Raw genomic sequence first — 15,358 nt, forward strand, 5'->3', positions numbered from 1 at the left:
TTCTAACTTGTTAAATACACTGAAATCGCAGATACAAGACGCTTATTCGTAGTTTAAGCAAGGAGGCATTCAGTACTCCTTCTTTCCTCCTTGTTTTTTTCATCCGGAGGAGTTTTAATTTAGTATAATCAGGCTTGTTTTCTTAAAACGAAATACCACACGCCTATCTAGAAATGTATGCTTAGAGTTGTGGTTGCATATTAATTGCCCTATAATATATTTGAAAAACCAATATGGCATATCAATATGTAGACCAACAATCATATGATAATTATGCAAACCCTTCACCATGTTCATACTGTGGTAGTCCTGACCATTGGGCTTCTCAATGCCCATCATATCAAGAGCAATCTTGTAATTATTATGGGAACCCTTCACCATGTTCATGTTGTGGTAGTCCTGACCATTGGGCTTCCCAATGCCTATCATATCAAGAGTCTGAGCCTACTATAGGATATAATAATAATTATGAGCCTCAATTTTCAAATTTTTATAGTGACTCATACAATCAAAAGTTTCCTAGTCATCCAAACTATTCATGTAATTCCACCAATAACAATCAACCAGCCATTCAGCCTCAACCTAACCCATCACAGTACGACATCAACCAGAGTCACTCAAACGCCAATAACTATGACTATCAAACACCATACCAACCAGACCCACAACCATACCAACCAGATAGTCAGCTAACAACATTCGATGAAATGATGGCCCAAAACAAATTAATAATTCAGGAAATAAACCGAAACCTAAAGATACTAGGTTCACCTTTACGCGAGACATTTCTACCATGCCAGAGATCGACACTATTCCCATAACTAACCCAAATCAACCTAGTTCACACCTACCCTACATTTCATGAACCATTACCTTCCTAAAAACCCTCCCATTAACCATGATATTAACTCCACACCCCACACTGGATGAGAAAATTCTTGTAAACGACTCTTTTAGGACTAGTTTTCGATGACCACTCAAACTTGAGCGATGCCTCCGAGGAACTTCCTAATCGATCCACCCGATGATGAATATAATGATTACACTTTAGAAGATATTTATAAAGATGTGACGAAGGAAGAATTTGATAACTATTGGCATTCTCGTAATATGGACCCTCCTGTTGAGCATGTCCGGCCTTTGAGTTTGCAAACTGCACTCATTTGGATGATGTCTCGACACATTCGAATGAGGCCATTGAGGATACTTGTAGTGTTTTAAAGGAAGAAGGTGAGGACATGGAGATTAACAATTCAAATCTAAGGCATGAACAAGTTAATGTGCAAGAAAAAAAGAGAAAGTTACATCTTTAGAGCAATGTGAATCTCAATTCAGTTTGGCAGCTGAGGAAATAACAATGGAAGAAATAGAGGAAAATCTTAAAGATAAAGCCACGAACCACAACCTTGTGGATTCAGCTAAGCCAGATGTAGAGTTCTTAAGAGCATGTGAGGATCCACCACCCGATGAACCACTAACCAACCACCATCCACCTGAGTTACCACCTCCTATAATCCAACCATCTACCACAACTAAGCCATCCATTCACCCACCATTTAAAAGGAACCTCGATTTTGCCCTTGAGCCAATTGCCTCAGAGACCATCTATAATTTTTTCAACCCTCACAGTGAAGAGTGTTTGCCTAGCACACAATCCCATGAGTACACCATTCCGATAATTGAGAGACAAACTCTGACCGAGTGTAGTGAAAAACCTAGTTTGTCTTATTTTTTTTCATCTAAGCTTAATGAAAGACATCAGGATCCACACTTCATTCCCTTCTCACCTAAAGTATCGCTAATTCATCTTTTTGGTCATTCCAACTATTTAAAACAATTACAACATGATGGTTTGCATATGTTCTTTGATAGGATGCATAAGTTTTCATTCCTTTGCTTACATGTTTGCTTCCAATTATACAACATTATTCTATTTGGGAGTGCATTTAGTATCATGTTTTTATGGCTAGACCCCCAACTCTTCCGACTATTTGTTTATAGTTGACCACGATCATCCACTTTGTGCCACCCCGTTTTTCATGCTTGTTTGGGGGTGTGCGCAGTCTAGGAATCGGCGTAAAATGACCCCACATTAAGTCTTGGGAATCGACTTTAAAAGACCCATGTTTTAAAACAAATTTTACAAACCTATTTTCAAAAATTTGTTTGGGGGTGGGGTGTTTGGTTTTTCCATTCTTGATCACTCAAATTCCTATTCTTACCCCCACCTCGCTGCCTTGAAGAGTAGCTAGATTTCTTCTTTTTGTTGTTTTGATGTTGTTTTTATTATTTTTAGTAGATAGGATGTTACGTTGTTAAATTCGTAGTTAACTTTGAATTTGGTAGTTAAATGTTGTTTGAATTTCAATTTTAATATAATGTTGTTCTTTTCAAATTGTGCATGGTTTTTATTGTTAATCCCACCTTCCGAATTGTTTTGGGGTGGTATTATTTATTCTATCATGATTTGTAGAAGATCCTCCATTTTAGAGTTTGTTTTGGAGTGAAGGTTGAGAATATTGTCATAATTGGCATACCTATGATTAGATGTGGTGGTATGATGAAATCTAAGAGAGTTTAGAAGTTACTAGTCTAAATCCAAAGATAAAGATATTAGGGTTGTTATAGAATCAAGAATATGAGTTGTTTTTGGTTTCGGGTTCGGAAATTTTATTTTTTCCGAAATTGCCTTAAAGCTTTTGGCAATTTACCGATTCGTTTTAACAATTCAAAACCTATAAAAACTTCATTCATTCTACACTCACAACCCCACACTACACCTAACTTCCATTTTCACCTTTCACTCCCACGCTTCCCCGCGTTTGGCCGCATTTTTCACGAATCAACACCGGAGCGCCTGGGCTTCTGCAGGAGCGCACTCGCGCCCTACACTTTGTCGAAATTTTGTTCAGAGCGCGCCACGCTTCAAGGTCAGCGACGCTCGCCAAACACTGGAATTCCAAAATACAAAGAGCGCGACTCGCTAGTTAGTTGAAGCGCTCCGGCGCCGACTTCCGTCGAATCGAAAAATTCCAGTTTTCCGCTGGTTGTTCCCGGTTCATTCGCAGCTGTTCCAGAGCGTAGTTCGAGATGACATCTCCTATAATAATCTTTTGGAACAGTCTTTCAAAGATTTGTTTCAAAGCACTACTTATGGTGCTTGGTTTTATGAAGTGATCACACACGAAGTTGGGAACCGCTTTTATGGTTCTTGCTAGCATTTGTTCTTGGACTTGCTATGCCCGCTGAAATACAAGACCCATGGTGCTATTGGGTAGATAATATGTATGTCTACACTTATGAGTTTTGCATGAGTCGATGGGGGGCATTTTCCGTATCGTCGACCAAGAGGAATATAACGTCGCCCTTGGTAGCCGGGTCCATAAACATAGAAACTGTTATGTTTTGGATCATGCTAAACATTTTGGGGAATGGCATTTTTTTTTGTGAATGATGCCACTTGCAGCGTCTTCCTTGCTTTAGCCACGGGACGTATGTGCCATGACCTTCCTTAACTTTGATGTCTAGTTTAGCTCGAGCCCATAGCATGAGGCATAAGTAACGTTTCTTATGCCTGTTCTAATTTCCCCGTATTATGCTATGTTTCTTTTCCTATTTTTGTGCCCGTTTCACGGATTGGGTTGGGAATTCGACATTGTGAGACCCACCAATTATATTATCAGATCTTTCCGCAATGACTTGGCAAGGGTGGAGGATACAACCTCATCAGGTTGCACCTTACACCCCATCCACCAAGTGGCGCTTTTAATAGGTTAGCAATCATAGATGATAAATGGCGTGAAGCATGGCAAATTATCATGGCATGGCAGGATCTTGAAGGAACCTCACTTCTTTATAGAAAAGGAGGATGACGAAGTTAAACGCTGAAGTGGAGGTATGTTTTAGTTTGATTTAGTGTCCGCTTTTATGTCCCAAGCAATTTATTTCTTGTTAAACCCATAATGGATGGAACTCTTATAGAGTTGCGTCCGTTTTCTTTTCTATATTAGTATGTTATAACCTTGTTTTGCAGATGTTTCAGAATTTCACGCGTTTCCATGGTATTTTTCCTACCCTCTCTATTTAAATACTTTGAGGACAAAGCATGTTTCTTGTTTGGGGGTGGGCATAGAAACACGTGTAATTAAGGCATCTGTTAGGATATAGATATGTATAATATGCACTTGTTTTCTAGTAAAAATTTCAAAAAATTCAAAAATATAAATAAATAAGTTATGCTACACACTTAGGAATATTGGTATTGTTTTCTTTCTATGCTCTTAATAATCTAGAAGTCTCATATAGCTTTTGCATTAGGATAATTGTTAGAAACTTAGGTTAATATGTAGGTAATACTCTTTGCATCTATCTATAAATATATTACATGAGTATCTATGATTGTTAAATAAGTTTCAAATCTAGGCTAGAGTACTTATTCTACAAATCGTGGAGAATATAGCCTAAAGTCTTATATGAGTGAAACATTTGAGAAATGACACAAGGGAGAAGTAAAACGGATAGAGAAATCACACGCCCACTTGCTTGATCACTAAACCATATCCTAAGCGAGAATTTAGGCCCTCTTTGGATCGATATAGCCGAAATTCAAACCTATGAATTATTTTCATTTTCCTTAATCGAGCCTTTCATTAGCCCTTCCATAAAACCACAATTCCTTTACCATATGAAAAAAAAAAAAAAAAAAAAAAAACAAAAAAAATATATATAAAAAAAAAATCAATCAACCTACCCATTTTAGAATAAGTCCGAGAATAGAATGAGGAAGAAAGAAAAAGAGAAAAACCTGGTAAACAAAAATTAGTTAGTTGCTTCGTGAAATAAAGAAAAGAAGTTTCCATCCAAAGAAAAAAAAAAAATAGAAATAAATCAAAACTCCAAAAATAGAATAAAAGGGAGTCAAAAGCCAAAGAAAAGAAAAAAAAAAATATGGCTAAGGATGGAAACAAAGTGTATAAGCAAAAGTAAATAACAAGGTTTCTCTAGTTACATAATATGAAGACTCTATTATCTCGGACTTGTCCTTTTTGAATATCCATTTCCTTCCTTCTTAAACCATCTCCTAATCCCCTTGAACACCTAATAAAGACCTCTAGCTCAATTAGGAATAGGTTAGTGTGATAGTAAGTGGCAGTTGTGTTTGATCGACTCGCTTTCTTTGTGTGTCATTGAGATTGTAAGGTAAAGTGTGCCCATCAAGACCGGAGTAGTGAAAACTTGAGCGGAAAAATCGTGAGTGATTTTTGTCTTGACTTTGATGTGAGGACCTACTTAAGGACGCTTATTCGAAGTTTCAGAAACTTGAACCTGCTAGGCATTTCATAGTATTACTCATAGTATATATATTTGTATTATAGATGATTGATTATTATGCATATATTAGCTTAGGTTTTGACTTGGTTATTCTTATTCATTTGCTAGTGAGATGTATAGATAGTTGAGACATGAATGAGAAAACAATAGTTTTATTTCTTAGTCGTTGTAGTATAGAAGAAGTTTGTGAGTACCTTCACTGGAAAACTCTCACGAGGTCAGAAACTCGTCCACTAGGGAATTCCTAGTGGTTTAAGGCCTTGTTGCGATATGGTCAATGCAATCGCGACTCAAATAAACTTGAGTAGATAGAACTCCATTTTTTGGTCACTTATTCTAATTTCTCATATTTGCTTGAGGACAAGCAAAATGCTGTTTGGGGGTGGTTTGATAAGAGCCAAAACTGTAGTTTTAACCCCTTAATAATCATACTTTTAGACCAATTATGTGAGTAATAATTAAGAGTTAATACTGATTACGTGTTTTTATGTATTTCAGGCTTCAAAGTTCATTATGTGCAGATATGTACCACTTTAGTGAGATAATGGAGCAAGGGTTGGTTGCTAAGAATTCCTATGATTAAAGGCCAAGATTCAAGAAGACAAAGCCTTTGTAAAGCCCGGTCAAAAGATGAAAAGTCAAAGTCCACGCGGGCAGAAACAGTGCACAAAGTTAGCAAAACTTCCGAAGACCATATCTTTGGACTCAGACCTCGGAATTGGGTCTACCTTATGTCAAAACGACCGACTCGGAAAGAGCTTTCCAATGGTCCAAGCCTTGACCCAATCAGAGGAGAAAAAGTGGACGAAACATCTGTCGAAGCCAACTGCAGCTGAAGAGCCCTTTGGATTTGAAGAATTGGGTTTTGGGCTCGATTCTCCGCCCAAAACATGCCTCCAAGCCCATGCACGATTTTTGGATCTGAAACATATAAAAACAAAGTAAAACTTAGTTCTTAAGTTATCTAGTTTTATTTAGAAAACTAGTTCCTTGTAATGGTAGCTAGGGTTAGGTTAAAAAAGTAGATCTAGATCTAATTAGTTTTACATTCAATTAGTTAGTTTAAAATCATATTTAGTTTTTAGAATAAAGTATTAGTTCTTCATTTTCAATTTAGATTATTGCTTAAATTCTTATTTAGATTTAGTTGTCTTAAATTTATAAGTAGTTTTAGTTTAAACACCAAACACATCACTCTCACTGTTCCTTGTGTTTGATAAATTGAATTCTATTTAAGTCTTGAAGGTTTAAGAGTGGAACGAATCCTTACTCGTTGTATTGCATGATTTTGTTTTGAGAGTAAGAAGAATTGATTTAAACGTAAGAACGGTAGGATTACGTATTAGTGTTCTTGTAGCATTAATATTTAGGATTCTACTGTTTTTACGGTTATCAACCCTCGGTCACTACAACATAAATGGCATTTCCTATCACTTAAAAAGTGATGTCAAAAGTATAAGACATCACTTTTGAGAGTGATGTGAATGGTGGCGATGTGAAAAGTCAGGGCTTTCCACATCACTTTTTAAACGATGTCCACAAATGATGTTACTCCACATCACTTTTTAATTGATATCTACAAGTGATGTTATAACTCTGCATCACTTTTTAATCGATGTCCACAAGTAATGTTATAACGTTTAACATCACTTTTTAAGTGAAATCAATAAGGCCGATTAACATCACTTAGGAAGTGACGTTTCATTCAAATTCCAAATTACTTGTAAAGTGATGTAAAATAACTCTATAAATCATTTTAAAAGTGATGTCCCATTTATCAAAATAAAAAAATAATAATAAAAACAAAAAAACAAAATTGCCAATATCATCCCAATATAATACCATTTTCCTAGTCATTTATCATCAAATAAAGATGAAATGTATCTTAAAATCACATTCATCACACAAATATCATCTCCAATTACAAATATTACACTATATACAAAAAATTGTAACGAGCCAACATATACTAACAAAATCTAATCTGCAGTATCTAAATGAGCCAAAGAGAACCACAATCACCCAGGCAAGAATCTATCACAGCCTAGCTTGATGCAATCAATTTAATCCAATAACCTATCACAGCCTAACAAATTACTCTGTTTTCTTTTTTCTGCAGAAGGTTAAGGTAAATATCTGATCTAGGTCTGGTTGTCATCACCTGAAGTTAAATGGTAAATTGCATCAAAACAAAAGAAGAACAAAACTTGCAAAAGAACTCTCGATGTTGTTACAAAGCTCACTAGATAAGATGTACCAGTTAAGTAGTGTTCTCACATACTAGAAAAGCCAAAACTAATAACAAAAAATCACCTTGAAGGATAGTATGAACCAAACTTCTACAGAACCTGCATCACCCTTCGCCAATATACAATAAAATAATTGAACAATCATAGAAGCGCCAATGAAATAATAAAAAAAAAGATAATCATGTGATACAGATAATAGAAAAAAGAAGAGTTTAACTTAATAAAATGTGAGTAAGACAATGTCAACCACTTACTAAGTACTATGAGAAAATCACTTCTCAGAAAGCAAGGTTCCCAATGACTATATGGACCCCATATACATCCTTTTTCTCAACATCACCTCATCCCCTGCCACAGTTTTAAATGGTACGCTTCAGTAAAAAAAGGTTCAAGAACTAAGTTGTATAGAAAAGCCAAGATCCCACTTGTCAATTTTAAGAAATTAATAAAAGAAATAACTGTTAGTTTGTCAAAGATATGCACCCTTTATAAAAGTAAAACTGATTCCTAACTTTGGTATCCTCACAAGCTCAGAGTGTGTAAAAAGCTCATTTATTAGAAGATTAGTCAATTCATCTATGGCTAGACAGATTCAGTTTAGAACTATAAGCAAGTGCAATCGCCAATTAAGCAACAAGACTAAGTGTTCAATAGTCTTATTTAAGCTATTACTACCTACCCATTAAGCAATATTTGTACATGCAAGTGTTGGTCAGAAACTTCCACAAAGTAACAGGCTCAGCTCATTAAACCTACAACTATTTACAGGAAAGATTCGTACTTGAGTTACAATTACCAACTCAAGGAAAGCTAGGGTGCTCCTTGATATAACTCATAATGTCATTCCCATTGAGTGTACATACTTAATGGGCCTCAGAATATATGTGTTCCTAGAGATGAAATCAACTCAGTTAGCATAAGTATATGGCTCCCAAACACAAATTTGGTATTCACCCCCAATTGAATGCAATAAAATCTCATGAAACTTAAATGGACAATTTAATGCACCACCCATTTTCTCTTCCAAAAATAGAAAAGAATCATAACCCCAGGGTGTACGGAACAAGGCATTTGACCTTTATTTCAAAAGGCAAAGTTTAGACCTGCTACTTGTTCATTTATGCAATAAGTCAGGCATAAAGGCAACATGATGTCTTAGAACGACAAAGTACTTCAACCAAAAGAAATGGACAGAACTTAAGGTACTACAAATAGCAAGTCAGAGTTATCAGGCCGGCCTTAGGCTTCCAAAGGTTATCAGATACTAAATGATGTAAGACCTACAATCATAATTGAAATTAGTCATACCTCTACGAAGTCGAAAACAATCTTCTTGGTCTTCATTTCAACTACCATTAGTTCGAACCTGCTTTTTGAAGCAATTAATCAAACATAAGGTAATAGGTATACACATTATCTTGCTCATGCTCATCAAGTTGTAATAGTTTTCTCCATCTATTAAATCAATAAAAATTTAAATTTTACCTTAAAATTAGACTTAACCACAAAAGGTGAAACTTTTGAGAAAATCAGTAGACCTTTCAGAAAGCAAATAGAACAAGTACGAGAAAAAAACAAAAAAAGGTAAATGAATTTAAAACTAAAAACACATGAGATAGTTAAGGTGCATCTAAAGAATGGGATAAACTCAATTCCTGATCACATTTCCAGAAAAATTGAAGAAAAACTAAGCTGCATGTTAATGAAAACTAAGCTAGACTAAACATGTGTTCTTTATTAGCTTGTTTCCTTCGTTTTTGTAACCAAAACAGGTTTATGAAGGTGTGATAGAAGTGATTGAGGACCTTACCAAATAAACAAGTTTACAAACAACCAACAGATTTGACACACACACAGAGAGAGAGGTATCAACAAAAAATCAAGCTTTTTTAATCGAGAATATAAAAGTGAGATTTTGAGAGGAAATCGAAATCAAAGTAAAGAGAGTGACCTGGTTCGTCAGCAATGTCTCACCTCACTAACCAAAAAGAGAAATTGGAGAAAATGACGAAGAGAAACCCAATAAATTTTCAGAAGTTATGACTTTTAGAGGGTTTTTTTTTTCCATAAGAAAAAAGAGGCGAAATTAGAACTGCTAATTAAGTGTTAGCCGAATTATTATCAAAAACAAAATTAAGTGTTAGCCGAACAAAAACGAAAAAAGATGGGGAAAAGATAGGCGCGATACGAAATATTGGTCGCTTATAATATTTCAATTCTTTTTAATTTATTTTGCCTAATTTGCCCCTTTCCTCATGGATATAAATGTTAGGTTTTTGTCTTTCAGGTCAGGGGTGGAAATGGAGGATGAAGGTTTTTGTCTAACACAAACTACATCTTGACCCCCAACTGCCATTCCGACAACTATGTGTGTCCCATACCTCTGGATGAACCTGATAAGTAAAGCAATCATGAACGAGTACTAATACCTAACGATATTTGTTTCCTTTACTCATATATACACGGTGAATTAAGAAATAAGTACCTTGATAGTGCGTCAGGATCCCAATTAGGTGCAACAACCTTCTTTACTTCATCTTGGAGGACCAAAGGAGATGCTGTTAGGTGCAAATATATAGTATAGGGAGCTGAAGTAACCATCAAAATCAAGATATTTTGTTTCAGTGGCATCTTTTAGCCAGGCTCCAGTTAATTCAAATATAACGTTAAAATAACCAAAAGGAATTTTCCCTTGGACCGAAGATTTCTGGTTGAGTAACTCAGACATCTGCCAATGGAAAAAGGATGAGTTTGAAACCATAAACATCATTAAAAGACACAAATAAGATTCATTTAACAGGAAACCATAACATAAGTCAAACTGCACTTTTAAGAAATGTTTACAGATACACTAAAATAGAACTATTCCACTATCACGATGCAAGTGTTTAATCATCCTTGCACATAGCCACATAGGTCCACACTAATTTTAATTGACTTGTGTGAGAATGTGAATATCAATTACTGTGTGTGATCGAAACCTTTGATGCCAGGCACAACTTGACACACCAAGTGTTGATTAAAGTTTAATTGGTGAATTTAAGCTTTGTTTGAGCTTGATTTTGACATAAGTTTGTAAAAAAACAAGAGCGTACCTAATTAAACTCGAGAACATTAGATTTGAATCGAATCCGATCGCCTTTATCGCATCGTATATCTTTGGAGACACCTCGAATAACAGAGCCATTGGCAGGAATGACAATATCTCTTTTGTCCGCTTCATCAAGAACCGCCAACCTTTTACCAGTATCTCTCCCTTTAGCAAACTAAAATCACCGAAATTTAGAAGTGAGGGCGAGTTCCATTCTTAATTTTCTTCTTTCGTATTTATTAGGTCTTATAAGTTTATGGGCCGGACCTTGCTTTGCTTATGGGGTTTAAGCCTTTTGGGTATTGGGTATTGGTGGCGGTTTTTTATTTTTTATTTTTTCGTTTAAGGGCGACTGCTCTAGCAAACCATCCACCTTGTTTCATCTCTATTTAACCTAATTTTTTTGATGTTTTTTTCTAACTAATTAACTTAATTAAGAGGTATATATATATTAATAATAATACTTCTGGAAGTCACATTATTAGTGATTTTGAAAACTTGGCAAATTCACTTTTAAAGTGATGTTGAATATATAGATATTACATCACTTTATAAGTGACAAGGTGAGTGACAACACTTTTAAAGTAATGTTGAATACATAGATATTACAACACTTTATAAATGACACAGCGAGTGACGTAAAAAAGTGTTACTATATCACTATCTCGACATCACTAATTAAAATGATGTTGTACAACTCTACTACATCAGCTTCTGAAATAAGTGATGTTAAAAAAAATTGTGATAATTATTACATCACATGCTAAGAAAAGTGATGTCATAGTTTTCTTATGATATCACTTCGCTGAAAGTGATATAAAATTAGTGATGTCAATATGTCATATTTGTTGTAGTAGGTATTTGCTCCAGTCCGACTCTTCTTTACTGGGATTCCAATTTAGGTTTGTTCTTTCTTTCTCCCTTTTGTCTTAGTGATTTTCTTTAACTCATTCCTTCCCTTTACATAGTAATTGTTGGAGTCTTCCCTTTCATTGAGTCTGTTCATTTTCCCCTCTCGATGTCGGCATCAGACTCTGAGGACTCCTCCTCTTCCTAGTCTACAGAGGTGGCCTCTCCACCTCCAGTGGTCGCTGCTACGGCCACGTCCACATCTAGACGACTCATCCTTCCATTGCTGCCCCTTTCCTGGTGTCGTAGACCTAATTTGGATGCGATTAGGGCTGCCTATGGAATCCCTGCTGACATCCTTCTAGAACATGTGCTATCTGTCACTCATTACCATCATCTAGTTCATCGGCGTCCGGGGTCTCTTCTAGTCTTTGTAGGTCAGATTGTCACTGGGCTGCGGCTTCCCCTCACCCAATTAGACATTGAGGTGTGCAATCATTTCAACATCCCTCCTTGCCAAGGCATTGGAAACTTCTGGAGGGTGATGTATGTCGCGAACTACTACAATAGCTTAGGTGATCCCAAACTTGATAGGGTTATATACTAAAAGCATTACTTTTGTATTAACTCTAATTCTTTATATTTTGAATGAGAATTATATGGGAAAATATTATGCATATTATATATGTTATTAGTTATATGCATGCGTCTAATACTTTATGTTGTAAATGATATGGTGTGTGGTGACACACAGAATATCATATCATCAGTACCTTATAAAGTATAAGTAAACGTTCATAACCTATATAGATTTGGACAAACCATTGGTACGGTTGTAGTATAATCTGGTATTAGTCTATCTTGACTATATGACTACACTAGTGTGTATTGAACAGGACCAAGTGAGGTTGCTTCTCTTTATACTGACTATATAAGAGAACAAACACCTCTGTTATTATGGATGCTTGTCCTCTTAATCCGGATATAATAACGGGCACTTACATGCATTGTACATTGCTTTAAATCATCAATGAGTGAGATTCATTTGTGAATCAACAAACTCGATGGATTGGGTAATGACATTGTATGTAAGGTGTGCTATTGATTATAAAAGGAATTCGTGACCCGCAGGAAGTCGGGTTGATGATGTCCCCTTGAGGAGCTCATAAGGATTGTCATGTAAACCCTGCAGGTGGATTTAATCCGACATGACAATGAGGTTGAGTGGTACTACTCAAGGACATAAGAAGTTGATTAATGTAGTTGTCAGTAACTTGACTTAATCAACGGGCATTAGATATCTTAACACAAGGAGATCAACAAGCATATAATATGGAACATATACACATAATTTGGGATTAGGGTGGTAGTGCAACAATGACCTTTAGTGGAATAAGCCATTTGTTGACGGACTTGGGCCGTGTGTTCTGGGCAAACACACGGGAAGCCCAAGCCCGTCAGGAGACCTAACCCTAATTTCTCCTCATGGTCCCTGTTGTAGCCTATATAAAGAAACCTTTTCTTCTTGGCCAAAATTGATTTATTCAGTGATTGCTAAAGAGAGGCACAAAGAGAAAGAAAAGGGTTAGTAGATTGTTGCCCACACAATGTCCATTCTAAGGACAGGAATACAACAAAAGATCAAGAGGTTGCTGATTCTTAGAGCTTGGATTCTCAGAGAAATCACAGCTGATCAAAGGTATGATTTCTAACAAAATTGTGAACACCCCTTATTCCGTTGCGCATGGGTTTCCATGATTTGTAGTCGATTGCATGAAACCATAACCATTCCTACAAAACTGCCATACCACGATATCATTTCTCAATATTTCATAAAGACAAGCACTAAAGATATCAGTGTGGGGTACTAATCTTTTTGTGTCTACCCTAAAAAGAAATCACTTGTCATCCGTCATCACCACCTCTGATAAAATGTGGCATCACTACCCGCTATATGTATCTGGGAATTTCTTGCCCGCGAACCTCCCATCCGGGTTGACACTTAACCATCTTGCTTTTCAGACCAGTGGTGAGTCTTACTATAGTCTCTTTCTCTTCTTGCAATTAACCCAGGTTATCAACGGTCTTACAGATGTCTTTCCTTGCAGGTTGGCAGCCTGATTCCAAGTCTTGGTTATACTCAGGCTCAATCTCTCCCATTTTTGAAAGACTCTGCAGTCTAGGATCTGCCCAAGCTGCCTTTCTGAACCTCCATCTGACCACGGGTACTCCGTTGTTAGAAGTGCCAGCCTTACACACCATCGCGGGCTTCACCGCTCTCTTTTACCATCCTTCCCCTCCTAAAGAAAGGAGACCCCGGGCATTGCCTCCACCCAAGAACGTTCCTACCTCCATACTCCCTGCCGCAGCCACATCAGAGACTCCCCCCACTCTCCCACTTCTCTTGCTCTTCACGATACTCTTTCCCCATCCGCTCCAGAAACCCTTCCCTCTTATAGGTCCATTTCCACCTGGGAAGACCAATACACCCCTCCCCTCTCTCCCTCCACTGACATGGATATCACCAAAATGAAGTTGTTTAACAGCGATGCTGATGATGTCGATGATGAAGTAATGGAAGTCTCGCCCACTGCGGTGGTTGCTTCCGTTGAGGGACCGCCAAGCAAACGACAGAGGATCATTGTGTCTGAGGAACCTGCTCCTACCACTCTGGCCATTGATTCTTTGGCCTATTAGGAGCCTACCCGCTGACTAGGTAAAGAGAAAGCCCTCCCCTCTAGCAAAGATGTCACCCCTGAAGACTTCGCCCCTACTTTTAAGGTTCGCAACCGTAGGGTTAATGTCGCGAACTCCGCTTTTGAGAATCCTGCCGTGGCCTCCTCTCTCTTCTATGGTTCCCATCTTCCAAAAGATATGGCCTACAGAAGGTTGAACCTTTGAACATCACCGTACTTCCTTATACAACAACTGGGAGAAGGTACCAACTCTCATCTCCGCCCTTGTTCTCTCACCTCTCATCTCTGACTTACTGTCCTTCTTGCATTTAGGTGAGCCTTGACATATCCTACATGATCTGCGGCCTCTTTGGCACTCGTGCCAAGGTAGATTCCTTGTAGAAGGAATGTGGTGGTCCTAATGAACTAAGAGCCACTTGTGCCCGACTCCAACAAGAGCTACAAGCCGTGGACCTAGCCAAAACCAAAGCTCAGGATGAGTTAACGACTGTGGAAGCCGCCCACCAGCAATACATGGATGGGGTCAACGAACGCCTGAGTCATCAGCGCGCAACCCTCCTCCAGCAGCACCAATCAAGTCTTGAAGCTTTGGCTCTACAACATCAAGAAAGTACCACGACCCTTTTAGAACAGCACAAGGCGGACATGGTCACTCTTCAAAGCCATTTCAAGGCCCTGGCAGACAAGACGGTGGCCAAGAAAATACAAGAATAACATGCTCGACTTCTCAAGGAAGGATGCCTCTTTCTCGAAAAGTTGTCCGGCCCTATTGAGGAGTCCGCAGAATGGAACCCTGAAGCTGCAGTGGGAGTTGAGGTGCTGGGATCCACCGCGGAGGATACCACCAATGAAGCAACAACTACTACTACGGAAACCTCTGCTGCAGACACCACCTCTATTGAACCACCGAAACACTCTGAGACAATATTAGTCAAGTATTCAAGTATTAAGTATTAATCCCATTTGGAATCTGTTTTCTCTTTCTCTCTCTACACAACAATATGAGATACTCTCTCTCGTACTCTGCTCTTGCTTCCCAGTTGTCCTTCTTATCGTTAGTTTGCACAAATCTATGCTCAAGGGCCTTTCTCCCCAAAAGCCCGCTGGGGCAACTCTCTTTGCCCCACAGTCTGGCTTGGATG

Source organism: Coptis chinensis, chromosome 8 (genome assembly GCF_015680905.1).
Source record: "Coptis chinensis isolate HL-2020 chromosome 8, ASM1568090v1, whole genome shotgun sequence".
NCBI lineage: Eukaryota > Viridiplantae > Streptophyta > Magnoliopsida > Ranunculales > Ranunculaceae > Coptis > Coptis chinensis.